Consider the following 23831-nt stretch of genomic DNA (forward strand, 5'->3'; position numbering starts at 1 on the left):
GCTTCGGAGCCACGGAGGAGAGCGCAGCCACAGGGGTGCGGAGGGCAAAGCGGAGAGATTCCCGCATGGAGGATCGGTGCTGAGTAGCACTCACCAGCCCGAGAGGCTTGTCTGCTCGGCCGCCGGGGCGGGCGGGGGCTGGGAGCTGAGGCTCGGGCTTCGGTGCTAGCCGGGAGGGAGTCCGGGAAATAGTCTGCAGCTGCCGAAGAGGCAAGAGACTTTTTCTTGCCTCTTTGTTTCGCGGCGCGCAAGGAGAGGGGATTCAGAGCGCCGCCTAAACGAACTCCAGAGACGGGCGCGAGCCGCGGCTAACAGCGCGGACCCCAGAGACAGGCGCGAGCCGCGGTTATCAGCGCGGACCCCAGAGACGGGCAGGAGACGCTAAGGCTGCTGCTGCCGCTACCAAGAAGCCGGTGTGCAAGCACAGGTCACTCCCCACACCGCCCCTCCCGGGAGCGGGTGCAGCTCGCCACTGCCAGGCTCCCGTGATCCGGGGACAACTTCCCCGGGAGAATGCACGGCGCGCCTCAGGCTGCTGCAACGTCACACCAGCCTCTGCCGCCGCAGGCTCGCCCCGCATCCGTACCCCTCCCTCCCCACGGCCTGAGTGAGCCACAGCCCCCGAAGCAGCTGCTCCTTTAACCCCGTTCTGTCTGGGCGGGGAACGGACGCCCTCAGGCGACCTACATGCAGAGGCGGGGCCAAATCCAAAGCTGAACCCTGGGAGCTGTACGAACAAAGGAGAGAAAGGGAAATCATTCCCAGCAGCCTCAGAAGCAGCGGATTAACGCTCCACAAACAACCTGATGTGCCTGCATCTGTTGAATACCTGAATAGACAACGAATCATCCCAAATTCAAGAGCTGGACTTTGGGAGCAGGATATATTATTTTTTCCCCTTTTCCTTTTTTTGTGAGTGTATCTGTGTATGCTTCTGGGTGAGATTTTGTGTGTATAGCTTTGCTTTCACCATTAGTCCTAGGGTTATGTCCGTCCGTATTTTTTTTTTTTACTTAAAAAAATTGTGTTTTCCTAATATATGTTTTCTTAATAATTTTATCCTTATTTTCTATTTTTAGAAATTAAAAACATTTTAATAAGTTTTTCCATATTTTTTATTTTAAAAAATTAAAAAATTTTTCCTTAATAATTTTTTTCTTATTTTTTATTATAAAAAATTAATAAATCTATTTTTACAAATTAAAAAAAAATTTCTGAATATTTACTCTGAATAATTTTTTTTCTTATTTTTTATTATAATAGCTTTATTTTATTTTATTTTATCCTCTTTCTTTCTTTCTTTCTATTTTTTTCTCCCTTGTATTCTGAGCTGTGTGGATGAAAGGCTCTTGGTGCTCCAGCCAGGCATCAGGGCTGTGCCTCTGAGGTGGGAGGGCCAACTTCAGGACACTGGTCCACAAGAGACCTCCCAGCTCCACATAATACCAAACGGCAAAAATCTCTCAGAGATCTCCATCTCAACATCAAGACCCAGCTTCACTCAACGACCAGCAAGCTACAGTGCTGGACACACTATGCCAAACAACTAGCAAGACAGGAACACGGCCCCATCCATTAGCAGAGAGGCTGCCTAAAATCATAATAAGGCCACAGACACCCCAAAACACACCACCAGACGTGGACTTGCCCACCAGAAAGACAAGATCCAACCTCATCCACCAGAACACAGGCACTAGTCCCCTCCACCAGGAAGCCTACACAACCCACTGAAGCAACCTTAGCCACTGGGGACAGATACCAAAAACAACGGGAATTACGAACGTGCAGCCTGTGAAAAGGAGACCCCAAACACAGTAAGATAAACCAAATGAGAAGACCAAAAACACACAGCAGGTGAAGGAGCAGGGTCAAAACACACCAGACCTAACAAATGAAGAGGAAATAGGCAGTCTACCTGAAGAAGAATTCAGAATAATGATAGTAAAGATGATCCAAAATCTTGGAAATAGAATAGACAAAATGCAAGAAACATTTAACAAGGATGTAGAAGAACTAAAGAGGAACCAAGCAACGATGAAAAACACAATAAATGAAATTAAAAATACTCTAGATGGGATCAATAGCAGAATAACTGAGGCAGAAGAACGGATAAGTGACCTGGAAGATAAAATAGTGGAAATAGCTACTGCAGAGCAGAATAAAGAACAAAGAATGAAAAGAACTGAGGACAGTCTCAGAGACCTCTGGGACAACATTAAACGCACCAACATTCGAATTATAGGGGTCCCAGAAGAAGAAGAGAAAAAGAAAGGGACTGAGAAAATATTTGAAGAGATTATAGTTGAAAACTTCCCTAATATGGGAAAGGAAATAGTTAATCAAGTCCTGGAAGCACAGAGAGCCCCATACAGGAGAAATCCAAGGAGAAACACGCCAAGACACATATTAATCAAACTATCAAAAATTAAATATAAAGAAAACATATTAAAAGCAGCAAGGGAAAAACAACAAATAACACACAAGGGAATCCCCATAAGGTTAACAGCTGATCTTTCAGCAGAAACTCTGCAAGCCAGAAGGGAGTGGCAGGATATACTTAAAGTCATGAAGGAGAAAAACCTACAGCCAAGATTACTCTACCCAGCAAGGATCTCATTCAGATTTGATGGAGAAATTAAAACCTTTACAGACAAGCAAAAGCTGAGAGAGTTCAGCACCACCAAACCAGCTTTACAACAGATGCTAAAGGAACTTCTCTAGGCGAGAAATACAAGAGAAGGAAAACACCTACAATAACAAACCCAAAACATTTAAGAAAATGGGAATAGGAACATACATATCAATAGTTACCTTAAATGTAAATGGATTAGATGCTCCCACCAAAAGACATAGAGTGGCTGAATGGATACAAAAGCAAGACCCATATATACGCTGTCTACAAGAGACCCACTTCAGACTTAGAGACACATACAGACTGAAAGTGAGGGGATGGAAAAAGATATTCCATGCAAATGGAAATCAAAAGAAAGCTGGAGTAGCAATTCTCATATCTGACAAAATAGACTTTAAAATAAAGACTATTACAAGAGACAAAGAAGGACACTATATAATGATCAAGGGATCGATCCAAGAGGAAGGTATAACAATTGTAAATATTTATGCACCCAACATAGGAGCACCTCAATACATAAGGCAAATACTAACAGCCATAAAAGGGGAAATCGACAGCAACACAATCATAGTAGGGGACTTTAACACCCCACTTTCACCAATGGGCAGATCATCCAAAATGAAAATAAATAAGGAAACACAAGCTTTAAATGATACATTAAACAAGATGGACTTAATGGATATTTATAGGACATTCCACCCCAAAACAACAGAATACACACTTTTCTCAAGTGCTCATGGAACATTCTCCAGGATAGATCATATCTTGGGTCACAAGCCAAGCCTTGGTAAATTTAAGAAAATTGAAATCGTATCAAGTATCTTTTCCGACCACAACGCTATGAGACTAGATATCAATTACAGGAAAAGATCTGTAAAAAATACAAACACATGGAGGCTACACAATACACTACTTAATAACGAAGTGATCACTGAAGAAATCAAAGGGGAAATCAAAAAATACCTAGAAACAAATGACAATGGAGACACGACGGCCCAAAACCTGTGGGATGCAGCAAAAGCAGTTCTAAGAGGGAAGTTTATAGCAATACAATCTTACTTTAAGAAACAAGAAACATCTCAAATAGGCAACCTAACATTACACCTAAAGCAATGAGAGGAAGAAGAACAAAAAACCACCAAAGTTAGCAGAAGGAAAGAAATCATAAAGATCAGATCAGAAATAAATGAAAAAGAAATGAAGGAAACGATAGCAAAGATCAATAAAACTAAAAGCTGGTTCTTTGAGGAGATAAACAAAATTGATAAACCATTAACCAGACTCATCAAGAAAAAAAGGGAGAAGACTCAAATCGATAAAATTAGAAATGCAAACGGAGAAGTAACAACTGACACTGCAGAAATACAAAGGATCATGAGAGATTACTACAAGCAACTATATGCCAGTAAAGTGGACAACCTGGAGGAAATGGACAAGTTCTTAGAAATGCACAACCTTCCGAGACTGAACCAGGAAGAAACAGAAAATATGAACAGACCAATCACAAGTACTGAAATTGAAACTGTGATTAAAACTCTTCCAACGCACAAAAGCCCAGGACCATATGGATCCACAGGCGAATTCTATCAAACATTTAGAGAAGAGCTAACACCTATCCTTCTCAAACTTTTCCAAAATATAGCAGAGGGAGGAACACTCCCAAACTCATTCTACGAGGCCACCATCACCCTGATACCAAAACCAGACAAAGATGTCACAAAAAAAGAAAACTACAGGCCAATATCACTGATGAACACAGATGCCAAAATCCTCAACAAAATACTAGCAAACAGAGTCCAACAGCACATTAAAAGGATCATACACCATGATCAAGTGGGGTTTATCCCAGGAATGCAAGGATTCTTCAAGATACGCAAATCAATCAATGTGATACACCATATTAACAAATTGAAGGAGAAAAACCAAATGATCATCTCAATAGATGCAGAGAAAGCTTTTGACAAAATTCAACACCCATTTATGATAAAAACCCTCCAGAAAGTAGGCATAGAGGGAACTTTCCTCCACATAATAAAGGCCATATATGACAAATGCACAGCCAACATCATCCTCAATGGTGAAAAACTGAAACCATTTCCACTAAGATCAGGAACAGGACAAGGTTGCCCACTCTCACCACTATTGACATGGTTTTGGAAGTTTTAGCCACAGCAATCAGAGAAGAAAAAGAAATAAAAGGAATCCAAATCAGAAAAGAAGAAATAGAGCTGTGACTGTTTTCAGATGACATGATACTATACTATACATAGAGAATCCTAAAGATGTTACCAGATAACTACTAGAGCTACTCAATGAATTTGGTAAAGTAGCAGGATACAAAATTAATGCACAGAAATCTCTTGCATTCCTGTACACTAATGATGAAAAATCTGAAAGTGAAATTAAGAAAACACTCCCATTTACCATTGCAACTAAAAGAATAAAATACCTAGGAATAAACCTACCTAAGGAGACAGAAGACTGGTATGAAGAAAATTATAAGACACTGATGAAAGAAATTAATGAGGATACAAACAGATGGAGCGATATACCATGTTCTTGGATTGGAAGAATCAACACTGTGAAAATGACTATACTACTCAAAGCAATCTACAGACTCAATGCAATCCCTATCAAACTACCACTGGCATTTTTCACAGAACTAGATCAAAAAATTTCCCAATTGGTATGGAATCACAGAAGACCCCGAATAGCCAACGTAACCTTGAGAAAGGAAAACGGTGCTGGAGGAATCAGGCTCCCAGACTTCAGACTATACTCCAAAGCTACAGTAATCAAGACAGTATGGTACTGGCACAAAAACAGAAGTATAGATCAATGGAACAGGATAGAAAGCCCAGAGATAAACCCATGTACATATGGTCACATTAGTTTTGATAAAGGAGGCAAGAATATAAAATTGAGAAAAGACGCCTCTTCAATAAGTGGTGCTGGGAAAACTGGACAGCTACATGTAAAAGGATGAAATTAGAACACTCCTTAACACCATACACAAAAATAAACTCAAAATGGATTAAAGACCTAAATGTAAGGCCAGACACTCTCAGACTCTTAGAGGAAAACATAGGCAGAACACTGTATGACATAAGTCATAGCAAGATCCTTTTTGACCCAGCTCCTAGAGAAATGGAAATAAAAACAAAAATAAACAAATGGGACCTAATGAAACTTAAAAGCTTTTGCACAGCAAAGGAAACCATAAACAAGACCAAAAGAAAACCCTCAGAATGGGAGAAAATATTTGCAAAGGAAGCAACTGACAAAGGATTAATCTCCAAAATTTACCAGCAGCTCATGCAGCTCAATTTGAAAAAAACAAACAACCCAATCCAAAAACGGGCAGAAGACCTAAATAGACATTTCTCCAAAGAAGATATACAGATTGCCAACAAACACATGAAAGAATGCTCAACATCACTAATCATTAGAGAAATGCAAATCAAAACTACAGTGTGATATCATCTCACACCGGTTAGAATGGCCATCATCAAAACATCTACAAACAATAAATGCTGGAGAGGGTGTGGAGAAAATGGAACCCTCATACACTGTTGGTGGGAATGTAAATTGATACAGCCACTATAGAGAACTGTAGGGAGGTTCCTTAAAAATCTAAAACTAGAACTACCATACGACTCAGCAATCCTACTACTGGGCGTATACCCTGAGAAAACCATAATTCAAAAAGAGTTATGGAGAGGTAAGGGCAAGATGGCGGAAGAGTAAGACGCGGAGATCACCTTCCTTCCCACAGATACAGTAGAAATACCTCTACACGTGGAACTGCTCCTACAGAACACCCAGTGAACGCTGGCAGAAGACGTCAGACCTCCCAAAAGGCAAGAAAATCCCCACGTACTTGGGTAGGGTAAAAGAAAAAAGAAATAATAGAGACAAAAGAATAGGGACGGGACCTGCACCAGTGGGAGGGAGCCGTGAAGGAGGAAAGGTGTCCACACACTAGGAGCCCCTTCGTGGGCAGAGACTGCGGGTGGCAGAGGGGGGAGCTTCGGAGCCACGGAGGAGAGCGCAGCCACAGGGGTGCGGAGGGCAAAGTGGAGAGATTCCCGCATGGAGGATCGGTGCTGAGTAGCACTCACCAGCCCGAGAGGCTTGTCTGCTCGGCCGCCGGGGCGGGCGGGGGCTGGGAGCTGAGGCTCGGGCTTCGGTGCTAGCCGGGAGGGAGTCCGGGAAATAGTCTGCAGCTGCCGAAGAGGCAAGAGACTTTTTCTTGCCTCTTTGTTTCGCGGTGCGCAAGGAGAGGGGATTCAGAGCGCCGCCTAAACGAACTCCAGAGACGGGCGCGAGCCGCGGCTAACAGCGCGGACCCCAGAGACAGGCGCGAGCCGCGGTTATCAGCGCGGACCCCAGAGACGGGCAGGAGACGCTAAGGCTGCTGCTGCCGCTACCAAGAAGCCGGTGTGCAAGCACAGGTCACTCCCCACACCGCCCCTCCCGGGAGCGGGTGCAGCTCGCCACTGCCAGGCTCCCGTGATCCGGGGACAACTTCCCCGGGAGAATGCACGGCGCGCCTCAGGCTGCTGCAACGTCACACCAGCCTCTGCCGCCGCAGGCTCGCCCCGCATCCGTACCCCTCCCTCCCCACGGCCTGAGTGAGGCACAGCCCCCGAAGCAGCTGCTCCTTTAACCCCGTTCTGTCTGGGCGGGGAACGGACGCCCTCAGGCGACCTACATGCAGAGGCGGGGCCAAATCCAAAGCTGAACCCTGGGAGCTGTACGAACAAAGGAGAGAAAGGGAAATCATTCCCAGCAGCCTCAGAAGCAGCGGATTAACGCTCCACAAACAACCTGATGTGCCTGCATCTGTTGAATACCTGAATAGACAACGAATCATCCCAAATTCAAGAGCTGGACTTTGGGAGCAGGATATATTATTTTTTCCCCTTTTCCTTTTTTTGTGAGTGTATCTGTGTATGCTTCTGGGTGAGATTTTGTGTGTATAGCTTTGCTTTCACCATTAGTCCTAGGGTTATGTCCGTCCGTATTTTTTTTTTTTACTTAAAAAAATTGTGTTTTCCTAATATATGTTTTCTTAATAATTTTATCCTTATTTTCTATTTTTAGAAATTAAAAACATTTTAATAAGTTTTTCCATATTTTTTATTTTAAAAAATTAAAAAATTTTTCCTTAATAATTTTTTTCTTATTTTTTATTATAAAAAATTAATAAATCTATTTTTACAAATTAAAAAAAAATTTCTGAATATTTACTCTGAATAATTTTTTTTCTTATTTTTTATTATAATAGCTTTATTTTATTTTATTTTATCCTCTTTCTTTCTTTCTTTCTATTTTTTTCTCCCTTGTATTCTGAGCTGTGTGGATGAAAGGCTCTTGGTGCTCCAGCCAGGCATCAGGGCTGTGCCTCTGAGGTGGGAGGGCCAACTTCAGGACACTGGTCCACAAGAGACCTCCCAGCTCCACATAATACCAAACGGCAAAAATCTCTCAGAGATCTCCATCTCAACATCAAGACCCAGCTTCACTCAACGACCAGCAAGCTACAGTGCTGGACACACTATGCCAAACAACTAGCAAGACAGGAACACGGCCCCATCCATTAGCAGAGAGGCTGCCTAAAATCATAATAAGGCCACAGACACCCCAAAACACACCACCAGACGTGGACTTGCCCACCAGAAAGACAAGATCCAACCTCATCCACCAGAACACAGGCACTAGTCCCCTCCACCAGGAAGCCTACACAACCCACTGAAGCAACCTTAGCCACTGGGGACAGATACCAAAAACAACGGGAATTACGAACGTGCAGCCTGTGAAAAGGAGACCCCAAACACAGTAAGATAAACCAAATGAGAAGACCAAAAACACACAGCAGGTGAAGGAGCAGGGTCAAAACACACCAGACCTAACAAATGAAGAGGAAATAGGCAGTCTACCTGAAGAAGAATTCAGAATAATGATAGTAAAGATGATCCAAAATCTTGGAAATAGAATAGACAAAATGCAAGAAACATTTAACAAGGATGTAGAAGAACTAAAGAGGAACCAAGCAACGATGAAAAACACAATAAATGAAATTAAAAATACTCTAGATGGGATCAATAGCAGAATAACTGAGGCAGAAGAACGGATAAGTGACCTGGAAGATAAAATAGTGGAAATAGCTACTGCAGAGCAGAATAAAGAACAAAGAATGAAAAGAACTGAGGACAGTCTCAGAGACCTCTGGGACAACATTAAACGCACCAACATTCGAATTATAGGGGTCCCAGAAGAAGAAGAGAAAAAGAAAGGGACTGAGAAAATATTTGAAGAGATTATAGTTGAAAACTTCCCTAATATGGGAAAGGAAATAGTTAATCAAGTCCTGGAAGCACAGAGAGCCCCATACAGGAGAAATCCAAGGAGAAACACGCCAAGACACATATTAATCAAACTATCAAAAATTAAATATAAAGAAAACATATTAAAAGCAGCAAGGGAAAAACAACAAATAACACACAAGGGAATCCCCATAAGGTTAACAGCTGATCTTTCAGCAGAAACTCTGCAAGCCAGAAGGGAGTGGCAGGATATACTTAAAGTCATGAAGGAGAAAAACCTACAGCCAAGATTACTCTACCCAGCAAGGATCTCATTCAGATTTGATGGAGAAATTAAAACCTTTACAGACAAGCAAAAGCTGAGAGAGTTCAGCACCACCAAACCAGCTTTACAACAGATGCTAAAGGAACTTCTCTAGGCGAGAAATACAAGAGAAGGAAAACACCTACAATAACAAACCCAAAACATTTAAGAAAATGGGAATAGGAACATACATATCAATAGTTACCTTAAATGTAAATGGATTAGATGCTCCCACCAAAAGACATAGAGTGGCTGAATGGATACAAAAGCAAGACCCATATATACGCTGTCTACAAGAGACCCACTTCAGACTTAGAGACACATACAGACTGAAAGTGAGGGGATGGAAAAAGATATTCCATGCAAATGGAAATCAAAAGAAAGCTGGAGTAGCAATTCTCATATCTGACAAAATAGACTTTAAAATAAAGACTATTACAAGAGACAAAGAAGGACACTATATAATGATCAAGGGATCGATCCAAGAGGAAGGTATAACAATTGTAAATATTTATGCACCCAACATAGGAGCACCTCAATACATAAGGCAAATACTAACAGCCATGAAAGGGGAAATCGACAGCAACACAATCATAGTAGGGGACTTTAACACCCCACTTTCACCAATGGGCAGATCATCCAAAATGAAAATAAATAAGGAAACACAAGCTTTAAATGATACATTAAACAAGATGGACTTAATGGATATTTATAGGACATTCCACCCCAAAACAACAGAATACACACTTTTCTCAAGTGCTCATGGAACATTCTCCAGGATAGATCATATCTTGGGTCACAAGCCAAGCCTTGGTAAATTTAAGAAAATTGAAATCGTATCAAGTATCTTTTCCGACCACAACGCTATGAGACTAGATATCAATTACAGGAAAAGATCTGTAAAAAATACAAACACATGGAGGCTACACAATACACTACTTAATAACGAAGTGATCACTGAAGAAATCAAAGGGGAAATCAAAAAATACCTAGAAACAAATGACAATGGAGACACGACGGCCCAAAACCTGTGGGATGCAGCAAAAGCAGTTCTAAGAGGGAAGTTTATAGCAATACAATCTTACTTTAAGAAACAAGAAACATCTCAAATAGGCAACCTAACATTACACCTAAAGCAATGAGAGGAAGAAGAACAAAAAACCACCAAAGTTAGCAGAAGGAAAGAAATCATAAAGATCAGATCAGAAATAAATGAAAAAGAAATGAAGGAAACGATAGCAAAGATCAATAAAACTAAAAGCTGGTTCTTTGAGGAGATAAACAAAATTGATAAACCATTAACCAGACTCATCAAGAAAAAAAGGGAGAAGACTCAAATCGATAAAATTAGAAATGCAAACGGAGAAGTAACAACTGACACTGCAGAAATACAAAGGATCATGAGAGATTACTACAAGCAACTATATGCCAGTAAAGTGGACAACCTGGAGGAAATGGACAAGTTCTTAGAAATGCACAACCTTCCGAGACTGAACCAGGAAGAAACAGAAAATATGAACAGACCAATCACAAGTACTGAAATTGAAACTGTGATTAAAACTCTTCCAACGCACAAAAGCCCAGGACCATATGGATCCACAGGCGAATTCTATCAAACATTTAGAGAAGAGCTAACACCTATCCTTCTCAAACTTTTCCAAAATATAGCAGAGGGAGGAACACTCCCAAACTCATTCTACGAGGCCACCATCACCCTGATACCAAAACCAGACAAAGATGTCACAAAAAAAGAAAACTACAGGCCAATATCACTGATGAACACAGATGCCAAAATCCTCAACAAAATACTAGCAAACAGAGTCCAACAGCACATTAAAAGGATCATACACCATGATCAAGTGGGGTTTATCCCAGGAATGCAAGGATTCTTCAAGATACGCAAATCAATCAATGTGATACACCATATTAACAAATTGAAGGAGAAAAACCAAATGATCATCTCAATAGATGCAGAGAAAGCTTTTGACAAAATTCAACACCCATTTATGATAAAAACCCTCCAGAAAGTAGGCATAGAGGGAACTTTCCTCCACATAATAAAGGCCATATATGACAAATGCACAGCCAACATCATCCTCAATGGTGAAAAACTGAAACCATTTCCACTAAGATCAGGAACAGGACAAGGTTGCCCACTCTCACCACTATTGACATAGTTTTGGAAGTTTTAGCCACAGCAATCAGAGAAGAAAAAGAAATAAAAGGAATCCAAATCAGAAAAGAAGAAATAGAGCTGTGACTGTTTTCAGATGACATGATACTATACTATACATAGAGAATCCTAAAGATGTTACCAGATAACTACTAGAGCTACTCAATGAATTTGGTAAAGTAGCAGGATACAAAATTAATGCACAGAAATCTCTTGCATTCCTGTACACTAATGATGAAAAATCTGAAAGTGAAATTAAGAAAACACTCCCATTTACCATTGCAACTAAAAGAATAAAATACCTAGGAATAAACCTACCTAAGGAGACAGAAGACTGGTATGAAGAAAATTATAAGACACTGATGAAAGAAATTAATGAGGATACAAACAGATGGAGCGATATACCATGTTCTTGGATTGGAAGAATCAACACTGTGAAAATGACTATACTACTCAAAGCAATCTACAGACTCAATGCAATCCCTATCAAACTACCACTGGCATTTTTCACAGAACTAGATCAAAAAATTTCCCAATTGGTATGGAATCACAGAAGACCCCGAATAGCCAACGTAACCTTGAGAAAGGAAAACGGTGCTGGAGGAATCAGGCTCCCAGACTTCAGACTATACTCCAAAGCTACAGTAATCAAGACAGTATGGTACTGGCACAAAAACAGAAGTATAGATCAATGGAACAGGATAGAAAGCCCAGAGATAAACCCATGTACATATGGTCACATTAGTTTTGATAAAGGAGGCAAGAATATAAAATTGAGAAAAGACGCCTCTTCAATAAGTGGTGCTGGGAAAACTGGACAGCTACATGTAAAAGGATGAAATTAGAACACTCCTTAACACCATACACAAAAATAAACTCAAAATGGATTAAAGACCTAAATGTAAGGCCAGACACTCTCAGACTCTTAGAGGAAAACATAGGCAGAACACTGTATGACATAAGTCATAGCAAGATCCTTTTTGACCCAGCTCCTAGAGAAATGGAAATAAAAACAAAAATAAACAAATGGGACCTAATGAAACTTAAAAGCTTTTGCACAGCAAAGGAAACCATAAACAAGACCAAAAGAAAACCCTCAGAATGGGAGAAAATATTTGCAAAGGAAGCAACTGACAAAGGATTAATCTCCAAAATTTACCAGCAGCTCATGCAGCTCAATTTGAAAAAAACAAACAACCCAATCCAAAAACGGGCAGAAGACCTAAATAGACATTTCTCCAAAGAAGATATACAGATTGCCAACAAACACATGAAAGAATGCTCAACATCACTAATCATTAGAGAAATGCAAATCAAAACTACAGTGTGATATCATCTCACACCGGTTAGAATGGCCATCATCAAAACATCTACAAACAATAAATGCTGGAGAGGGTGTGGAGAAAATGGAACCCTCATACACTGTTGGTGGGAATGTAAATTGATACAGCCACTATAGAGAACTGTAGGGAGGTTCCTTAAAAATCTAAAACTAGAACTACCATACGACTCAGCAATCCTACTACTGGGCGTATACCCTGAGAAAACCATAATTCAAAAAGAGTTATGGAGAGGTAGGGGCAAGATGGCGGAAGAGTAAGACGCGGAGATCACCTTCCTTCCCACAGATACAGTAGAAATACCTCTACACGTGGAACTGCTCCTACAGAACACCCAGTGAACGCTGGCAGAAGACGTCAGACCTCCCAAAAGGCAAGAAAATCCCCACGTACTTGGGTAGGGTAAAAGAAAAAAGAAATAATAGAGACAAAAGAATAGGGACGGGACCTGCACCAGTGGGAGGGAGCCGTGAAGGAGGAAAGGTGTCCACACACTAGGAGCCCCTTCGTGGGCAGAGACTGCGGGTGGCAGAGGGGGGAGCTTCGGAGCCACGGAGGAGAGCGCAGCCACAGGGGTGCGGAGGGCAAAGCGGAGAGATTCCCGCATGGAGGATCGGTGCTGAGTAGCACTCACCAGCCCGAGAGGCTTGTCTGCTCGGCCGCCGGGGCGGGCGGGGGCTGGGAGCTGAGGCTCGGGCTTCGGTGCTAGCCGGGAGGGAGTCCGGGAAATAGTCTGCAGCTGCCGAAGAGGCAAGAGACTTTTTCTTGCCTCTTTGTTTCGCGGCGCGCAAGGAGAGGGGATTCAGAGCGCCGCCTAAACGAACTCCAGAGACGGGCGCGAGCCGCGGCTAACAGCGCGGACCCCAGAGACAGGCGCGAGCCGCGGTTATCAGCGCGGACCCCAGAGACGGGCAGGAGACGCTAAGGCTGCTGCTGCCGCTACCAAGAAGCCGGTGTGCAAGCACAGGTCACTCCCCACACCGCCCCTCCCGGGAGCGGGTGCAGCTCGCCACTGCCAGGCTCCCGTGATCCGGGGACAACTTCCCCGGGAGAATGCACGGCGCGCCTCAGGCTGCTGCAACGTCACACCAGCCTCTGCCGCCGCAGGCTCGCCCCGCATCCGTACCCCTCCCTCCCCACGGCCTGAGTGAGGCACAGCCCCCGAAGCAGCTGCTCCTTTAACCCCGTTCTGTCTGGGCGGGGAACGGACGCCCTCAGGCGACCTACATGCAGAGGCGGGGCCAAATCCAAAGCTGAACCCTGGGAGCTGTACGAACAAAGAAGAGAAAGGGAAATCATTCCCAGCAGCCTCAGAAGCAGCGGATTAACGCTCCACAAACAACCTGATGTGCCTGCATCTGTTGAATACCTGAATAGACAACGAATCATCCCAAATTCAAGAGCTGGACTTTGGGAGCAGGATATATTATTTTTTCCCCTTTTCCTTTTTTTGTGAGTGTATCTGTGTATGCTTCTGGGTGAGATTTTGTGTGTATAGCTTTGCTTTCACCATTAGTCCTAGGGTTATGTCCGTCCGTATTTTTTTTTTTTTACTTAAAAAAATTGTGTTTTCCTAATATATGTTTTCTTAATAATTTTATCCTTATTTTCTATTTTTAGAAATTAAAAAAATTTTAATAAGTTTTTCCATATTTTTTATTTTAAAAAATTAAAAAAATTTTTTCTTAATAATTTTTTTCTTATTTTTTATTATAAAAAATTAATAAATCTATTTTTAAAAATTAAAAAAAATTTTTTCTGAATATTTACTCTGAATAATTTTTTTTCTTATTTTTTATTATAATAGCTTTATTTTATTTTATTTTATCCTCTTTCTTTCTTTCTTTCTATTTTTTTCTCCCTTGTATTCTGAGCTGTGTGGATGAAAGGCTCTTGGTGCTCCAGCCAGGCATCAGGGCTGTGCCTCTGAGGTGGGAGGGCCAACTTCAGGACACTGGTCCACAAGAGACCTCCCAGCTCCACATAATACCAAACGGCAAAAATCTCTCAGAGATCTCCATCTCAACATCAAGACCCAGCTTCACTCAACGACCAGCAAGCTACAGTGCTGGACACACTATGCCAAACAACTAGCAAGACAGGAACACGGCCCCATCCATTAGCAGAGAGGCTGCCTAAAATCATAATAAGGCCACAGACACCCCAAAACACACCACCAGACGTGGACTTGCCCACCAGAAAGACAAGATCCAACCTCATCCACCAGAACACAGGCACTAGTCCCCTCCACCAGGAAGCCTACACAACCCACTGAAGCAACCTTAGCCACTGGGGACAGATACCAAAAACAACGGGAATTACGAACGTGCAGCCTGTGAAAAGGAGACCCCAAACACAGTAAGATAAACCAAATGAGAAGACCAAAAACACACAGCAGGTGAAGGAGCAGGGTCAAAACACACCAGACCTAACAAATGAAGAGGAAATAGGCAGTCTACCTGAAAAAGAATTCAGAATAATGATAGTAAAGATGATCCAAAATCTTGGAAATAGAATAGACAAAATGCAAGAAACATTTAACAAGGATGTAGAAGAACTAAAGAGGAACCAAGCAACGATGAAAAACACAATAAATGAAATTAAAAATACTCTAGATGGGATCAATAGCAGAATAACTGAGGCAGAAGAACGGATAAGTGACCTGGAAGATAAAATAGTGGAAATAGCTACTGCAGAGCAGAATAAAGAACAAAGAATGAAAAGAACTGAGGACAGTCTCAGAGACCTCTGGGACAACATTAAACGCACCAACATTCGAATTATAGGGGTCCCAGAAGAAGAAGAGAAAAAGAAAGGGACTGAGAAAATATTTGAAGAGATTATAGTTGAAAACTTCCCTAATATGGGAAAGGAAATAGTTAATCAAGTCCTGGAAGCACAGAGAGCCCCATACAGGAGAAATCCAAGGAGAAACACGCCAAGACACATATTAATCAAACTATCAAAAATTAAATATAAAGAAAACATATTAAAAGCAGCAAGGGAAAAACAACAAATAACACACAAGGGAATCCCCATAAGGTTAACAGCTGATCTTTCAGCAGAAACTCTGCAAGCCAGAAGGGAGTGGCAGGATATACTTAAAGTCATGAAGGAGAAAAACCTACAGCCAAGATTACTCTACCCAGCAAGGATCTCATTCAGATTTGATGGAGAAATTAAAACCTTTACAGACAAGCAAAAGCTGAGAGAGTTCAGCACCACCAAACCAGCTTTACAACAGATGCTAAAGGAACTTCTCTAGGCGAGAAATACAAGAGAAGGAAAACACCTACAATAACAAACCCAAAACATTTAAGAAAATGGGAATAGGAACATACATATCAATAGTTACCTTAAATGTAAATGGATTAGATGCTCCCACCAAAAGACATAGAGTGGCTGAATGGATACAAAAGCAAGACCCATATATACGCTGTCTACAAGAGACCCACTTCAGACTTAGAGACACATACAGACTGAAAGTGAGGGGATGGAAAAAGATATTCCATGCAAATGGAAATCAAAAGAAAGCTGGAGTAGCAATTCTCATATCTGACAAAATAGACTTTAAAATAAAGACTATTACAAGAGACAAAGAAGGACACTATATAATGATCAAGGGATCGATCCAAGAGGAAGGTATAACAATTGTAAATATTTATGCACCCAACATAGGAGCACCTCAATACATAAGGCAAATACTAACAGCCATGAAAGGGGAAATCGACAGCAACACAATCATAGTAGGGGACTTTAACACCCCACTTTCACCAATGGGCAGATCATCCAAAATGAAAATAAATAAGGAAACACAAGCTTTAAATGATACATTAAACAAGATGGACTTAATGGATATTTATAGGACATTCCACCCCAAAACAACAGAATACACACTTTTCTCAAGTGCTCATGGAACATTCTCCAGGATAGATCATATCTTGGGTCACAAGCCAAGCCTTGGTAAATTTAAGAAAATTGAAATCGTATCAAGTATCTTTTCCGACCACAACGCTATGAGACTAGATATCAATTACAGGAAAAGATCTGTAAAAAATACAAACACATGGAGGCTACACAATACACTACTTAATAACGAAGTGATCACTGAAGAAATCAAAGGGGAAATCAAAAAATACCTAGAAACAAATGACAATGGAGACACGACGGCCCAAAACCTGTGGGATGCAGCAAAAGCAGTTCTAAGAGGGAAGTTTATAGCAATACAATCTTACTTTAAGAAACAAGAAACATCTCAAATAGGCAACCTAACATTACACCTAAAGCAATGAGAGGAAGAAGAACAAAAAACCACCAAAGTTAGCAGAAGGAAAGAAATCATAAAGATCAGATCAGAAATAAATGAAAAAGAAATGAAGGAAACGATAGCAAAGATCAATAAAACTAAAAGCTGGTTCTTTGAGGAGATAAACAAAATTGATAAACCATTAACCAGACTCATCAAGAAAAAAAGGGAGAAGACTCAAATCGATAAAATTAGAAATGCAAACGGAGAAGTAACAACTGACACTGCAGAAATACAAAGGATCATGAGAGATTACTACAAGCAACTATATGCCAGTAAAGTGGACAACCTGGAGGAAATGGACAAGTTCTTAGAAATGCACAACCTTCCGAGACTGAACCAGGAAGAAACAGAAAATATGAACAGACCAATCACAAGTACTGAAATTGAAACTGTGATTAAAACTCTTCCAACGCACAAAAGCCCAGGACCATATGGATCCACAGGCGAATTCTATCAAACATTTAGAGAAGAGCTAACACCTATCCTTCTCAAACTTTTCCAAAATATAGCAGAGGGAGGAACACTCCCAAACTCATTCTACGAGGCCACCATCACCCTGATACCAAAACCAGACAAAGATGTCACAAAAAAAGAAAACTACAGGCCAATATCACTGATGAACACAGATGCCAAAATCCTCAACAAAATACTAGCAAACAGAGTCCAACAGCACATTAAAAGGATCATACACCATGATCAAGTGGGGTTTATCCCAGGAATGCAAGGATTCTTCAAGATACGCAAATCAATCAATGTGATACACCATATTAACAAATTGAAGGAGAAAAACCAAATGATCATCTCAATAGATGCAGAGAAAGCTTTTGACAAAATTCAACACCCATTTATGATAAAAACCCTCCAGAAAGTAGGCATAGAGGGAACTTTCCTCCACATAATAAAGGCCATATATGACAAATGCACAGCCAACATCATCCTCAATGGTGAAAAACTGAAACCATTTCCACTAAGATCAGGAACAGGACAAGGTTGCCCACTCTCACCACTATTGACATAGTTTTGGAAGTTTTAGCCACAGCAATCAGAGAAGAAAAAGAAATAAAAGGAATCCAAATCAGAAAAGAAGAAATAGAGCTGTGACTGTTTTCAGATGACATGATACTATACTATACATAGAGAATCCTAAAGATGTTACCAGATAACTACTAGAGCTACTCAATGAATTTGGTAAAGTAGCAGGATACAAAATTAATGCACAGAAATCTCTTGCATTCCTGTACACTAATGATGAAAAATCTGAAAGTGAAATTAAGAAAACACTCCCATTTACCATTGCAACTAAAAGAATAAAATACCTAGGAATAAACCTACCTAAGGAGACAGAAGACTGGTATGAAGAAAATTATAAGACACTGATGAAAGAAATTAATGAGGATACAAACAGATGGAGCGATATACCATGTTCTTGGATTGGAAGAATCAACACTGTGAAAATGACTATACTACTCAAAGCAATCTACAGACTCAATGCAATCCCTATCAAACTACCACTGGCATTTTTCACAGAACTAGATCAAAAAATTTCCCAATTGGTATGGAATCACAGAAGACCCCGAATAGCCAACGTAACCTTGAGAAAGGAAAACGGTGCTGGAGGAATCAGGCTCCCAGACTTCAGACTATACTCCAAAGCTACAGTAATCAAGACAGTATGGTACTGGCACAAAAACAGAAGTATAGATCAATGGAACAGGATAGAAAGCCCAGAGATAAACCCATGTACATATGGTCACATTAGTTTTGATAAAGGAGGCAAGAATATAAAATTGAGAAAAGACGCCTCTTCAATAAGTGGTGCTGGGAAAACTGGACAGCTACATGTAAAAGGATGAAATTAGAACACTCCTTAACACCATACACAAAAATAAACTCAAAATGGATTAAAGACCTAAATGTAAGGCCAGACACTCTCAGACTCTTAGAGGAAAACATAGGCAGAACACTGTATGACATAAGTCATAGCAAGATCCTTTTTGACCCAGCTCCTAGAGAAATGGAAATAAAAACAAAAATAAACAAATGGGACCTAATGAAACTTAAAAGCTTTTGCACAGCAAAGGAAACCATAAACAAGACCAAAAGAAAACCCTCAGAATGGGAGAAAATATTTGCAAAGGAAGCAACTGACAAAGGATTAATCTCCAAAATTTACCAGCAGCTCATGCAGCTCAATTTGAAAAAAACAAACAACCCAATCCAAAAACGGGCAGAAGACCTAAATAGACATTTCTCCAAAGAAGATATACAGATTGCCAACAAACACATGAAAGAATGCTCAACATCACTAATCATTAGAGAAATGCAAATCAAAACTACAGTGTGATATCATCTCACACCGGTTAGAATGGCCATCATCAAAACATCTACAAACAATAAATGCTGGAGAGGGTGTGGAGAAAATGGAACCCTCATACACTGTTGGTGGGAATGTAAATTGATACAGCCACTATAGAGAACTGTAGGGAGGTTCCTTAAAAATCTAAAACTAGAACTACCATACGACTCAGCAATCCTACTACTGGGCGTATACCCTGAGAAAACCATAATTCAAAAAGAGTTATGGAGAGGTAGGGGCAAGATGGCGGAAGAGTAAGACGCGGAGATCACCTTCCTTCCCACAGATACAGTAGAAATACCTCTACACGTGGAACTGCTCCTACAGAACACCCAGTGAACGCTGGCAGAAGACGTCAGACCTCCCAAAAGGCAAGAAAATCCCCACGTACTTGGGTAGGGTAAAAGAAAAAAGAAATAATAGAGACAAAAGAATAGGGACGGGACCTGCACCAGTGGGAGGGAGCCGTGAAGGAGGAAAGGTGTCCACACACTAGGAGCCCCTTCGTGGGCAGAGACTGCGGGTGGCAGAGGGGGGAGCTTCGGAGCCACGGAGGAGAGCGCAGCCACAGGGGTGCGGAGGGCAAAGCGGAGAGATTCCCGCATGGAGGATCGGTGCTGAGTAGCACTCACCAGCCCGAGAGGCTTGTCTGCTCGGCCGCCGGGGCGGGCGGGGGCTGGGAGCTGAGGCTCGGGCTTCGGTGCTAGCCGGGAGGGAGTCCGGGAAATAGTCTGCAGCTGCCGAAGAGGCAAGAGACTTTTTCTTGCCTCTTTGTTTCGCGGCGCGCAAGGAGAGGGGATTCAGAGCGCCGCCTAAACGAACTCCAGAGACGGGCGCGAGCCGCAGCTAACAGCGCGGACCCCAGAGACAGGCGCGAGCCGCGGTTATCAGCGCGGACCCCAGAGACGGGCAGGAGACGCTAAGGCTGCTGCTGCCGCTACCAAGAAGCCGGTGTGCAAGCACAGGTCACTCCCCACACCGCCCCTCCCGGGAGCGGGTGCAGCTCGCCACTGCCAGGCTCCCGTGATCCGGGGACAACTTCCCCGGGAGAATGCACGGCGCGCCTCAGGCTGCTGCAACGTCACACCAGCCTCTGCCGCCGCAGGCTCGCCCCGCATCCGTACCCCTCCCTCCCCACGGCCTGAGTGAGCCACAGCCCCCGAAGCAGCTGCTCCTTTAACCCCGTTCTGTCTGGGCGGGGAACGGACGCCCTCAGGCGACCTACATGCAGAGGCGGGGCCAAATCCAAAGCTGAACCCTGGGAGCTGTACGAACAAAGGAGAGAAAGGGAAATCATTCCCAGCAGCCTCAGAAGCAGCGGATTAACGCTCCACAAAAAACTTGATGTGCCTGCATCTGTTGAATACCTGAATAGACAACGAATCATCCCAAATTCAAGAGCTGGACTTTGGGAGCAGGATATATTATTTTTTCCCCTTTTCCTTTTTTTGTGAGTGTATCTGTGTATGCTTCTGGGTGAGATTTTGTGTGTATAGCTTTGCTTTCACCATTAGTCCTAGGGTTATGTCCGTCCGTATTTTTTTTTTTTACTTAAAAAAATTGTGTTTTCCTAATATATGTTTTCTTAATAATTTTATCCTTATTTTCTATTTTTAGAAATTAAAAAAATTTTAATAAGTTTTTCCATATTTTTTATTTTAAAAAATTAAAAAATTTTTTTCTTAATAATTTTTTTCTTATTTTTTATTATAAAAAATTAATAAATCTATTTTTAAAAATTAAAAAAAATATTTTCTGAATATTTACTCTGAATAATTTTTTTCTTATTTTTTATTATAATAGCTTTATTTTATTTTATTTTATCCTCTTTCTTTCTTTCTTTCTATTTTTTTCTCCCTTGTATTCTGAGCTGTGTGGATGAAAGGCTCTTGGTGCTCCAGCCAGGCATCAGGGCTGTGCCTCTGAGGTGGGAGGGCCAACTTCAGGACACTGGTCCACAAGAGACCTCCCAGCTCCACATAATACCAAACGGCAAAAATCTCTCAGAGATCTCCATCTCAACATCAAGACCCAGTTTCACTCAAAGACCAGCAAGCTACAGTGCTGGACACACTATGCCAAACAACTAGCAAGACAGGAACACGGCCCCATCCATTAGCAGAGAGGCTGCCTAAAATCATAATAAGGCCACAGACACCCCAAAACACACCACCAGACGTGGACTTGCCCACCAGAAAGACAAGATCCAACCTCATCCACCAGAACACAGGCACTAGTCCCCTCCACCAGGAAGCCTACACAACCCACTGAAGCAACCTTAGCCACTGGGGACAGATACCAAAAACAACGGGAATTACGAACGTGCAGCCTGTGAAAAGGAGACCCCAAACACAGTAAGATAAACCAAATGAGAAGACCAAAAACACACAGCAGGTGAAGGAGCAGGGTCAAAACACACCAGACCTAACAAATGAAGAGGAAATAGGCAGTCTACCTGAAGAAGAATTCAGCATGATGATAGTAAAGATGATCCAAAATCTTGGAAATAGAATAGACAAAATGCAAGAAACATTTAACAAGGATGTAGAAGAACTAAAGAGGAACCAAGCAACGATGAAAAACACAATAAATGAAATTAAAAATACTCTAGATGGGATCAATAGCAGAATAACTGAGGCAGAAGAACGGATAAGTGACCTGGAAGATAAAATAGTGGAAATAGCTACTGCAGAGCAGAATAAAGAACAAAGAATGAAAAGAACTGAGGACAGTCTCAGAGACCTCTGGGACAACATTAAACGCACCAACATTCGAATTATAGGGGTCCCAGAAGAAGAAGAGAAAAAGAAAGGGACTGAGAAAATATTTGAAGAGATTATAGTTGAAAACTTCCCTAATATGGGAAAGGAAATAGTTAATCAAGTCCTGGAAGCACAGAGAGCCCCATACAGGAGAAATCCAAGGAGAAACACGCCAAGACACATATTAATCAAACTATCAAAAATTAAATATAAAGAAAACATATTAAAAGCAGCAAGGGAAAAACAACAAATAACACACAAGGGAATCCCCATAAGGTTAACAGCTGATCTTTCAGCAGAAACTCTGCAAGCCAGAAGGGAGTGGCAGGATATACTTAAAGTCATGAAGGAGAAAAACCTACAGCCAAGATTACTCTACCCAGCAAGGATCTCATTCAGATTTGATGGAGAAATTAAAACCTTTACAGACAAGCAAAAGCTGAGAGAGTTCAGCACCACCAAACCAGCTTTACAACAGATGCTAAAGGAACTTCTCTAGGCGAGAAATACAAGAGAAGGAAAACACCTACAATAACAAACCCAAAACATTTAAGAAAATGGGAATAGGAACATACATATCAATAGTTACCTTAAATGTAAATGGATTAGATGCTCCCACCAAAAGACATAGAGTGGCTGAATGGATACAAAAGCAAGACCCATATATATGCTGTCTACAAGAGACCCACTTCAGACTTAGAGACACATACAGACTGAAAGTGAGGGGATGGAAAAAGATATTCCATGCAAATGGAAATCAAAAGAAAGCTGGAGTAGCAATTCTCATATCTGACAAAATAGACTTTAAAATAAAGACTATTACAAGAGACAAAGAAGGACACTATATAATGACCAAGGGATCGATCCAAGAGGAAGGTATAACAATTGTAAATATTTATGCACCCAACATAGGAGCACCTCAATACATAAGGCAAATACTAACAGCCATGAAAGGGGAAATCGACAGCAACACAATCATAGTAGGGGACTTTAACACCCCACTTTCACCAATGGGCAGATCATCCAAAATGAAAATAAATAAGGAAACACAAGCTTTAAATGATACATTAAACAAGATGGACTTAATGGATATTTATAGGACATTCCACCCCAAAACAACAGAATACACACTTTTCTCAAGTGCTCATGGAACATTCTCCAGGATAGATCATATCTTGGGTCACAAGCCAAGCCTTGGTAAATTTAAGAAAATTGAAATCGTATCAAGTATCTTTTCCGACCACAACGCTATGAGACTAGATATCAATTACAGGAAAAGATCTGTAAAAAATACAAACACATGGAGGCTACACAATACACTACTTAATAACGAAGTGATCACTGAAGAAATCAAAGGGGAAATCAAAAAATACCTAGAAACAAATGACAATGGAGACACGACGGCCCAAAACCTGTGGGATGCAGCAAAAGCAGTTCTAAGAGGGAAGTTTATAGCAATACAATCTTACTTTAAGAAACAAGAAACATCTCAAATAGGCAACCTAACATTACACCTAAAGCAATGAGAGGAAGAAGAACAAAAAACCACCAAAGTTAGCAGAAGGAAAGAAATCATAAAGATCAGATCAGAAATAAATGAAAAAGAAATGAAGGAAACGATAGCAA

The sequence above is a fragment of the Balaenoptera ricei genome, chromosome X, assembly GCF_028023285.1.
Source record: "Balaenoptera ricei isolate mBalRic1 chromosome X, mBalRic1.hap2, whole genome shotgun sequence".
NCBI classification, from domain to species: domain Eukaryota; kingdom Metazoa; phylum Chordata; class Mammalia; order Artiodactyla; family Balaenopteridae; genus Balaenoptera; species Balaenoptera ricei.